This window comes from Asparagus officinalis, chromosome 4 (assembly GCF_001876935.1).
Source record: "Asparagus officinalis chromosome 4, Aspof.V1, whole genome shotgun sequence".
Classification (NCBI taxonomy): domain Eukaryota; kingdom Viridiplantae; phylum Streptophyta; class Magnoliopsida; order Asparagales; family Asparagaceae; genus Asparagus; species Asparagus officinalis.
This window is the reverse complement of record NC_033797.1, coordinates 33,264,071-33,274,389: the sequence shown is the minus strand read 5'-3', so window position 1 is coordinate 33,274,389 and position 10,319 is coordinate 33,264,071. Positions and strand designations below refer to the sequence as shown.

General features: G+C 38.5%; 1 long non-coding RNA gene across 1 annotated transcript; it reads left to right on the top strand.

Annotated features, from left to right (window-relative positions):
• LOC109835881 lies at nt 3,179-3,716 on the top strand. The gene is made up of 3 exons (XR_002245719.1): nt 3,179-3,400; nt 3,486-3,573; nt 3,667-3,716. It is a non-coding gene; the product is annotated as an uncharacterized LOC109835881 (long non-coding RNA).

The window sequence follows — 10,319 nt, the reverse complement described above, 5'->3', positions numbered from 1 at the left end:
ACAACAGCTAGAAATAAGTAAAAGACCAAAAAGTCCATTTAAAAAAAAACTAGCCGTTAGGCTCATACTGACAACTCGTCGGTCGACCGGTACGGTCGACCGATTAGTTCAAAAACCCAGAGAAACGAAGAATTAAAGCTGTCGGTCGACCGACGGAAAAAGCGGTCGACCGAATTGGAAATTTCGGTCGTCCGATATAAATTCCGGTCGACCGGAGGGCTCTCTGGAAGTTTACTCAGAAACGGAACAACAGTCGGTCGACCGTACCGGTCGACCGAATTCTGATATACGTAAATTTCCAGGTTTTGGGGTTAGTTTGAAAATCCAGAAAAAATATCAAATCAAGTCCAAAAGTAATGAAACTTTGGGGAAAGTTTCTAAATGATAAAATAAACATGTTTAAAAAAGAATTTTTGGAAAATCAATTTTTGTTTGTGAAAACCACCCATTTTTGAAAACTGCTTAGAAAACCTGTTTTTATATGAAGGTGAAAGTCAATATAGAACTTGAAAATATGTTTATATATGTTATGCATATATTCTATGTATACAAGAAAATATTAAAGAGCTGTAAGCATGAGAGAAAAGTTATTGTAACAACGTTTGATGAGAAATCATTTATATGATAGAAAACATCAAAAAATTGTGTTACGTGTACATATATTGAGCTTAGATATAATCATACAATATATGTAAGTAAACTAAACAATATACCTAGGTAAAATCCACGCAAACGAACTTGAATCTTTAACGCTTGATTGACGTGTGTGGAAATACCTGAAAAGAGAACATAAACACAAAACACTAGAAAACTTATTAGTAATAAATTGTTTGTCAAATCATCATCAAAACTATAGGGTCAACATCATCTCTCCCTCGCCATCACCGACCCCCTCCTCCTCACCACCGCCCGAAAGCGCCGCCGCCCAAGCTCGGCCAAGCCCTCGACGTCCCCGTTCAGCGTCGCCGCCGTCCCCTTGCCCTAGCCATCACCTCCCCTCCTCCTCTCCAGCTCCCGAGATCGCCGCCGCTGAGCGTCGCCGCCGGGTCAGCGCCGTCTACTCCTCCTCGCCATCGAACTCACCCCTCGTCATCAGCCACGCCTCCGATGGCATTTGAGCTCAGCCCTCAGGTTCATCGCCGCCTCCGGAGCTCGACCAAGCCCTCGACGTCAGCCCTCATGGCTTCGAACAAATTGAAAGCGTCGACGTCTTCGAATTCTTCAAAATCAAAGCCTACCTCTTCTAAATGCAATAATCCTCCAACTTCGTAAGTAATTTTTTTGAAGAAGTTCAAATGTTTGTGTTAATATGCGTCGAAAGTTGAAATTGTTGCCGACGCCTACTGATGTCTCTGTCAACAAGTCATTGCTTGATGAGATATATCCCCTTGCATGTGTTTCTCCCCTTCCCCAAATCTGTTATGCATTATATAGTTATTTGGTTAGATATAGAAACCCCGTATGAAACTTTGTTTGTTAGTCTAATGATGAAATTATGATATTTTATCAGAGTGCCCCTGTCATATGCGGCGGTGTTGTAAGCCATGATGTATAATATTTGTGTTAATAAACTTGTTAATATGCGTCTTAATTTGCCCAAATATATTTAACTTTTAACTCTTTCTGAATTATAATTTTCTTGTAGGGCTAAGATAACACACTTGAGAATTCCGGCCAATTTGTGTTATTTTCGAGATTTAATTGATAAGCGAATAATATTAGATGAAAGACACATAAAAGCCCTACAGACGACACTTTTTCACAACTTTCTCAATATACCCACATCCTTGAGCAATGAGCAAATAACAATTGATTGCTTGATTCAAAATTTTAATCCCGATAAATGCTCATTCATGATTGGGAATAAAAATTGTGTGTTCGGTATAGATGATATTCACCGAATTACCGGATTGCCAAAGGAGGGAATTCTGATAAAAATGAGTGGGGCAGCGGCTAATACAATCTACACCTATTTTGTAAAGAATTATAAGAAAGCCGATGAGGAAAAGAAGGCGGTGATTTCGGGGAAGCGCGATAGAATGGCCGAGATGATTGTAGATATGATTAATGAAGACCTTATAATATGTGTGAAACTTATTGTGGCTTTCATTATCGGCTTCATATTATGCCCGCGGACATGTAAGACATGTCCCTTGTGGGCGTTTAGATATGCGGAGCAGTTATCAACTTTGCATAAATATAATTGGTGCCATGCGGTGTTCACTTTTCTTTGCAAAGAGATGAGTAAATCAAAGAAGTCTCTTAGTATGCGGGAATTAGGTCAGCGCTCAAATGTCGGGTACATGGGTGGTTTTTCCTCCATTTTACTGGTGAGTTACATGAACATTATTTTGTATATCTTTTCATTTTGATAATGATTATTGTTTATGTACATGCTAATGTGTAGTTTCTTTTTTGTAGGTTTGGTTTTATGAAAAAGTGGGGGAATTAGAGTATACTTCAGATGTTGAAAGGTTACTGCTGCTCTTTTGTGTGAAGAGTACTGGAAAGTGGAGGAGGACTACTATGAACAAATTATATAGAGTCCCGAAGTTGGTTACGGATAATGGCCAAGAGAATACTCCTCTTATTCATACGGCATCGCCAATAGTATTTGTACATATCGTTGCTCTAATAGTTCATTATTTTATGTCTCTTTTGTTAGTATCTATGTTTGCAACTATAGTATACGTACTAATACTAGCTTTTTTGTCAAATAGGAATCAAGGAAAGCTGAATTAATTTTCTTAATTGCGGAGAAGACGTACGAGTTGAATGAGCTCACTACAGAATTACGAGAATTAGAAGAGCGTAGTGCTAGATGCCAAAAAACCAAGGAGAAAGAGGATGACGGAAATGTTACTGAAGAAAAAAAATCAAAGAGGATATGGAAGCTAAGGAATATGAGAATTTGGAAGGAACTGGGGAAGCCGATTTATGTGATGACTTTGTGATGAGCGCAAGAGACATGAGAATTTTAGAAGATGCTCGGTGAGTTTAGTTTTTAAAATTTCTTGCAATTTTAATTTTTATATTTTCCATATAATTCTTGTGTAACTCTTTGTTAATTATATGACTTCTCGACTCTATAGAGATGTTTCTCAAAAAGATAAAGGTGGTAATGAGAATAACAGAGAAACGCCATCTATCAAACGGGCTGTCGGAAAGAGGAAGAGGAAGGATGGACCCTCTGTTACTTCACCTTATATGCCTCTAGATCAACCAAAGGAAGGCACAAAGAAGAGACGTGTCATCCAGATATTGGATAGTCCTGAGGGGAAAAAAAGTGCAAAAATCAAGAAGGCTTCATACCTACATCTAGAGACTATCCAGGTAAGGCACTGGCGTTTGATTATGAGAACAAATTAATTGAAGACTTTCTACAATCGAGAATGAACAGGTAACTGTTACTGACTTATTCTAATAATAATCTTTGAATTTACTTAATTCTAGTAGCAATTTTCTCACAATGTACTTGCATATAGTGATACGTACATTTGGAAGTGTGCCGAAGCAAGCGTATCTCGCTTAGATGCTTATATACTATTAACGGGAGGTGAACTCAGTGACGATGTAGGTTCTAAACAATTGTGTTATTGTTTGTTTGATGTTGTATATAAAATAATTTATATTAACTATTTTATTCATTCATGGTAAATTTTGTAGGTGATCGATGCATTTGTTATTCGGCTTTGTAACAAGATTGAAACAACTAATAGTTATGATCGAAAGATACAAGTCATAAGACCTTGGCTTGCAGTAAGTATATCCTTGTTTTTTTCACTAATTGGTGGATATTATTATTATGTTATCCCACAATGTTGACATTATTGCATCTTTTAGCAAGCATTTCTAGAAGGAAATATTGAAATGGTGGCAAAATGAATGAAGGAAAATGTTTCTCTGCAGAAGTTCTTGGAGTGTGAAAGAATTCTGATCCCGATTGTCAGCTCCGGACATTGGCACCTGGTAGAGTTAGTGAGAGAGGAGACAAAATTCTATCACTACTCCTCAATCAACTCCCCCATTTATACCGCCGATGCTGTGAAATTTATAAATAAGTTTATGAGTTTCATTGAGAGTAATTGGGGATTGGGGAAATTGGAGCATCATGGTCTTGTGTCAGTTGCCGTGCCACAACAAGGACCGTAAGTGTTTCATGCATTTCTAATTTAATTGTTCATTTTTTGTTCATAGTCATTTTCAATATTGTAATATTTTCCCCTTAAATGCCGAACGTTAGATTGTGGGATCTTTATGATTGAATTCATTAACAGCATTGTCAAAAAACGGTCGATAACAATTTCAAAAGGAGATTGTGCAAAATATAGAGCAAAGTTTTGTGCTGCTCTTTTGTATGCACGCGATTCACCTTTTTTGTAAATATTATTTTAATTTTCTCCAAGGTTTTTGTTGTGGTGTTGTAAGTATGTTCATGTTGTTAATATGTTGTTAATTGTTTTGCGTGTACATTTACAGACAACTACGTTGTTGTTGTGTGTTGTAAGTATTTTCATGTTAAATGAGAAGTGAGCTAGGGCTAACATAGCCACCAGAGCAAAAACTTGTGCTAGAAATAATGCCAGCCCGTAGTAGAACTAACTCGAGAAGGGATATAACTAACAGGAGGACATGTGTTACTAACAAGCGTGAGGTAGGGCTAACATGGCCACCAGAGCAAACACTTGTGCTAGAAATAACGCCAGCCCGCAGTAGAACTAACTCGAGAAGGGATAGAACTAACAGGAGGGCAGCTAGAACTAACAAGCAGTTAGGTAGGGCTAACATGGCCACCAAAACAAACATTTGTGCTAGAAATAACGCCAGCCCGCAGTAGAACTAACTCGAGAAGGGATAGAACTAACAGGAGGGCAACTAGAACTAACAAGCGTGAGGGTAGGGCTAACATGGCCACCAGAGCAAACACTTGTGCTAGAAATAACGCCAGTCCGCAATAAAACTAACTCGAGAAGGGATAGAACTAACAGGAGGGAAGCTAGAACTAACAACGTGAGGTAGGGCTAACATGGCCACCAAAACAAACACTTGTGCTAGAAATAACGCCAGCCCGCAGTAGAACTAACTCGAGAAGGGATAGAACTAACAGGAGGACAGCTAGAACTAACAAGCAGTGAGGTAGGGCTAACATGGCCACCAAAACAAACACTTATGCTAGAAATAACGCCAGCCCGCAGTAGAACTAACTCGAGAAGGGATAGAACTAACAGGAGGGCAGCTAGAATTAACAAGCAGTTAGGTAGGGCTAACATGGCCAACAGAACACACACTTGTGCTAGAAATAACGTCAGCCCGCAGTAGAACTAACTCGAGAAGGGATAGAACTAACAGGAGGGCAGCTAGAACTAACAAACAGTTAGGTAGGGCTAACATGACCACCAAAACAAACACTTGTGTTAGAAATAACGCCAGCCCGCAGTAGAACTAACTCGAGAAGGGATAGAACTAACAGGAGGGCAGCTAGAACTAACAAGCAGTGAGGTAGGGCTAACATGGCCACCAGAGCAAACATTTGTGCTAGAAATAACGCCAGCCCGCAGTAGAACTAACTCGAGAAGGGATAGAACTAACAGGAGGGCAGCTAGAACTAACAAGCAGTTAGGTAGGGCTAACATGGCCAACAGAACACACACTTGTGCTAGAAATAACGCCAGCACGAAGTAGAACTAACTCGAGATATTGTAGAACTAATAGTAGGACAGCTAGTGTTAGACCCTAGAGGGGGGTGATTAGGGTATTATGCTAATCTAATCCGATTAAATGCCAATTAAAACTAATTAACAAATATATTCTTGCAAGATAGATATACAAAGAGTTATGTGCAAGAATATGCAATATAAACAATGAGATATATCCTAGATGATGAATTATATATATGCAATGATATATAAACTAACACAAGGGGTAAACAATATGAACTAGATAGTGGATCATATAAATAATGAGACAATGGCGAAATGAGCAATGAGCATAAATAAGAATAAAATAAATGTAAAAACAACTACGCCAAAGACAAACTCAAACAAGCGATATGATCACGGAGTTCGGACCTTCCGTCCTACGTCTCCGCTCCCCACTCTCGGGGAGAAATCCACTAACACAATCCGGTTTGGAAGCCGGAACTTCTTCTACACACTCGGTTTTCTAGCTAACCGAAAACTCCACAACTCACACTCTTGTAATCACACTCTATACCCACTAAGTGTTGGACCTAGCCGTGTCTCCCTCAAGTGCTCGGTTACAACCTCTCCCTAGGCACGTCAACCGACGCCACTCCTCTTGGGACGATCCCCGACTCTCACCACACACTCCTCACTCGGTGTACAAGTGTATTACAAAGTGATCTCACAATTAAGCACAAATACAGTAAATGATTGTTCTCTCTAACAAGGTGAGAACTCAATTAAACTCACTCTCAATGTCACAAACCCACAACCCTAAATTATACTATGAATGTAAATACAATAAGCTCAATAGGTTGTGTGTGAACAAAGAGTATCAATAAAACGATTAAACTCAATATAGAAATCTAGCTTATGGAAATTAAGATCAAAACAATAAATAGCTAGAATTGAGTTTAAGGAAAACTTCTCTATAGATCAAGAGTGAGAGAGAGATGAGTTGAATGCCCAAACACCAAAGGATGATCTCCTCTTTGCTCTTGTGAAATTTGCTTCACAAACTAAAACCCTCAATTGCTTAAAAGCTTTTTAAACCAAACTTAAACAAACATTAAACATGTTTAAACCCTTGTTAAACTATTTTAAAACAATCTCTTAGATGCTTGAAAAGATATCAGCAAAGGGGTATTTATACCCACTAGAAATCTCAGCAAAAACACCCAAAACAAAAGACAGAAAAGCCCCCAGAAATCTGCTCAGGAAATAGCCGTTAGGAGCCAACGGCTCTTTTGTCGGTCGACCGGAAATCTCGTCGGTCGACCGATGGAAAGCATTCGGTCGACCGATGGGAAAGATCCATCGTCGGTCGACCGGAAATTCTGTCGGTCGGACCGATGGAGCTCTCGGTCGACCGTACCGGTCGACCGAAGATTCTCTGGAAAAATACTGACGAATGGTCAATTGACCGGTCGACCGTACCGGTCGACCGAAAACTGATATTTCCAGAAAATCGGTTTTAGAGCTGATTTTAAAACACTGTTTAAAAATATCAAATAAATTCAGAAAAAATAAAACTTTGGGGAATGATTGTAGACATGATAATACACATGCTACAAAAACTGGTTTTCTAAAAAGACTTCCCAAATGAGAAATATCATCATTTTGCAAAATAGTCCAAAACATGAAAACCTGAAAATTGATATTTTGATATTTTGACTTAAACAACATTTTGAAACCTTATGAAATGATTGTATAGACTTGATAAAAGATATAACATGTTGTTATGAAGTCTATAACCTAGAAATACAATATTTTCATAAAATTGCATATTCTATGCAATATATTCAAAACACTAAATATGATTTCATTAAATATAAGCTTGTTAAAGGTGAAATCATATATAGGCATATAAACATGAAACAAAATAGTATTTTCCAATTCTATTCATTTGTTTCATAGTAAAACTTGAAAACTATCAAACCAAAACATATATGTATATATATAACTATATATATACAAAAACCAAAACGTGTATGTGTGTATATGATTGAGCTTAAAGTACTAACACACATAATATAAATTCCTAAACTAAATTACCCAAGCAATGATCTTGATCTTCAATAAGCTTGACTTGGTAATCTCGCGGATGAAGCTTGAACTTGGATCTTGAACTTTGAATAGCAAGGCTTCACCGACATTCCGCCAACCTCCTTTGGATATGATCGTTGAAGCTCTATTCCATCCATCCTCCAACAACGTTGTTTGTCTACAAAACATAGGAATGCACAAACACTAGACAAACAACATTAGTAATAAATTGTTTGTTAAACATCATCAAAACAAGAAGGCCAACAATCTCCCCCTTTTTGATGATGACAAACAATTTACAAAAAGGAATATATGCATGAAGGAAATGAACATATACAAGATAATAACTCACATGCATATAAACAAACAAGATAGATATACTCGCTAGAAATGAAGCCAGCACGAAGTAGAACTAACTCGAGATGGGCTAGAACTAACATGAGGGAAGCTCGCGTACTAACTAGGAGTGGGCTAGGGCTAACATGGCCGCGTGAACAAACACTTGTGCTAGAGATAACGCCAGCACGAAGTAGAACTAACTCGAGAAGGGGTAGAACTATTCAGGAGGGCAGCTAGAACTTACATATCCAATAGAACCAAAACTTAAACTAGAACTTAAAGTTATCTGAAGGTGGAAATAACACGAGATCAGCTAGAACTATCACATTTAATCTAGAACTAACATAGTCATTAGAACACAACTAGAACTAACATAGGCATTAGAACCCACATTTAAACTAGACCTTGCGTTATCTAACACGAGAATGGCTAGAACTAACACGGAAACGGCTAGAACGAACATTAACCCAGGTAGAACTAACATATTCAATAGATCCAACACTTAAACTAACATTATTCACTTGCACTTGGCTGTGAAGGTTACCGAGATATTATAGGTTTGACTGCATTCATTGTTTTTGCATAGTTCCCAAGGTTGAAGAGTTAACTCACCTTGCAAAAGTGCAGTCCCAAGGAGGAGAGTTATGATAACCTGGTCCGGAACCTATCCCCACATCCCACGCGGCAACATCACCATCCCCAAAGCCTGTTCAACCCCAGGATAGGATTGATTACCTTTTCGGCGCAATCTTTTTCGGATCTCCCCATCGCCGACTCTCTGTAGACTCTTCCGCATTTATTTGTACTTTTACCCTCTCCCCTACACCTTCAAGTTCCCCTGTATATATGGCGTTGTAAAATCATGGCTAGTTCCTGTACATCCGATGAAGGTCATGGCCTGCCTGGGACGCACGCTGATGTGGATCTTGGATATCCCTCACGCTGATGAAGATGTTATCCCCATTGTCTTTGCTCTTAGTTCCATCAGTGGGTGAATATACCTGGCTCCCTTCAAAGAGTTTGTACATTAACGCCCAGTTAAGATTCATAAGCGCATGGAATACAATCAATTCAGATGGGTCATGCGTGAATCACATGGGGAGGCATGCAAATGCTGGAGAGAATTGTCCTCTGGCATACGTTAACACTCTATATCTATACAGTGTTAACGTAAGCCAGAGGACTATCTTTTTGCTAGCATTCACATGCCTTCCTAGGTGATTCACGTATTGACCCGTCTGAATTGATCGTATTCCATGCGCTTATGAATCTTAACTGTTGTTATTGCACAAGCTCATTGAAGGGAGCCAGGTATACTCACCAAAGATACTGGAACTAAGAGCAAAGACACAGATTGTACATGCAGTTGACATTACTTTAATACAAGGTTGTTTTGTTAAGTCATCACGTTTTATTGTAAAGATTATGGACTGGTTGTATTGTTATGTTTGGCGTTGTGTTGTCAAGCTTATGGACGGATTGTCAAGGTTATGTTTTGGTTTTCAACCTCTCCGATTTATTGCGAAGTTTAGCACTCTGTTGTCAAGCTTATGGACTGGTTGCGTAGTTCAGCGCTCTGTTGTCAAATCTAATCTGTTTGTTGTTAAGCTTATCTGCTGTTTGCATTTAATTCTACTGTTGTTGTGAAGCTATCTTCTGTTTAGTCTTTGTATTGTTAGGCTTATGGACTTGTTCACAAGTTTAGATCTTGGTTTGTATTGTTAGTTCCAGCTTAGTCTATATTCTTCTATTGCCCAGATTCGAACGGAATCAGATAGAAAATGACCACTTTGTGCCATGTTAGTTCTAAGTTATGCCATGTTAGTTCTAACTTATGTCTTGTTGGTTCTAAATTATACCATGTTAGTTCTAATCTACACCATGTTAGTTCTAATTGTTGTTTTCACTGTAATTTCTCCGCCCGAACTCGGAATGAGGTGATTTAAGATTTGTTGAAAAGCTGTTGAAGAGTCCTACAACATTAGCAATTAGAACTAACATGGAGAATTGACAAACACTTGGGCAACGTTTTGTACCTCATTGCTATTTATAGATTCGTGTTAGTTATAAAATTGTAAGTGTTAGTTGTAGTTTAGCTCGCGTTAGTTCTACCTTATTGTTAGTTCCAGCTTAGTCTATATTGTTCTATTGCCCATGTTAGTTCTAGCTATCCTCCTGTCAGTTCTATTGGACTACTTCATGGTTCTGTTAGTTCTAACTCGATTCTGGTTAGTTTTAATAGAGTAAGTGTTA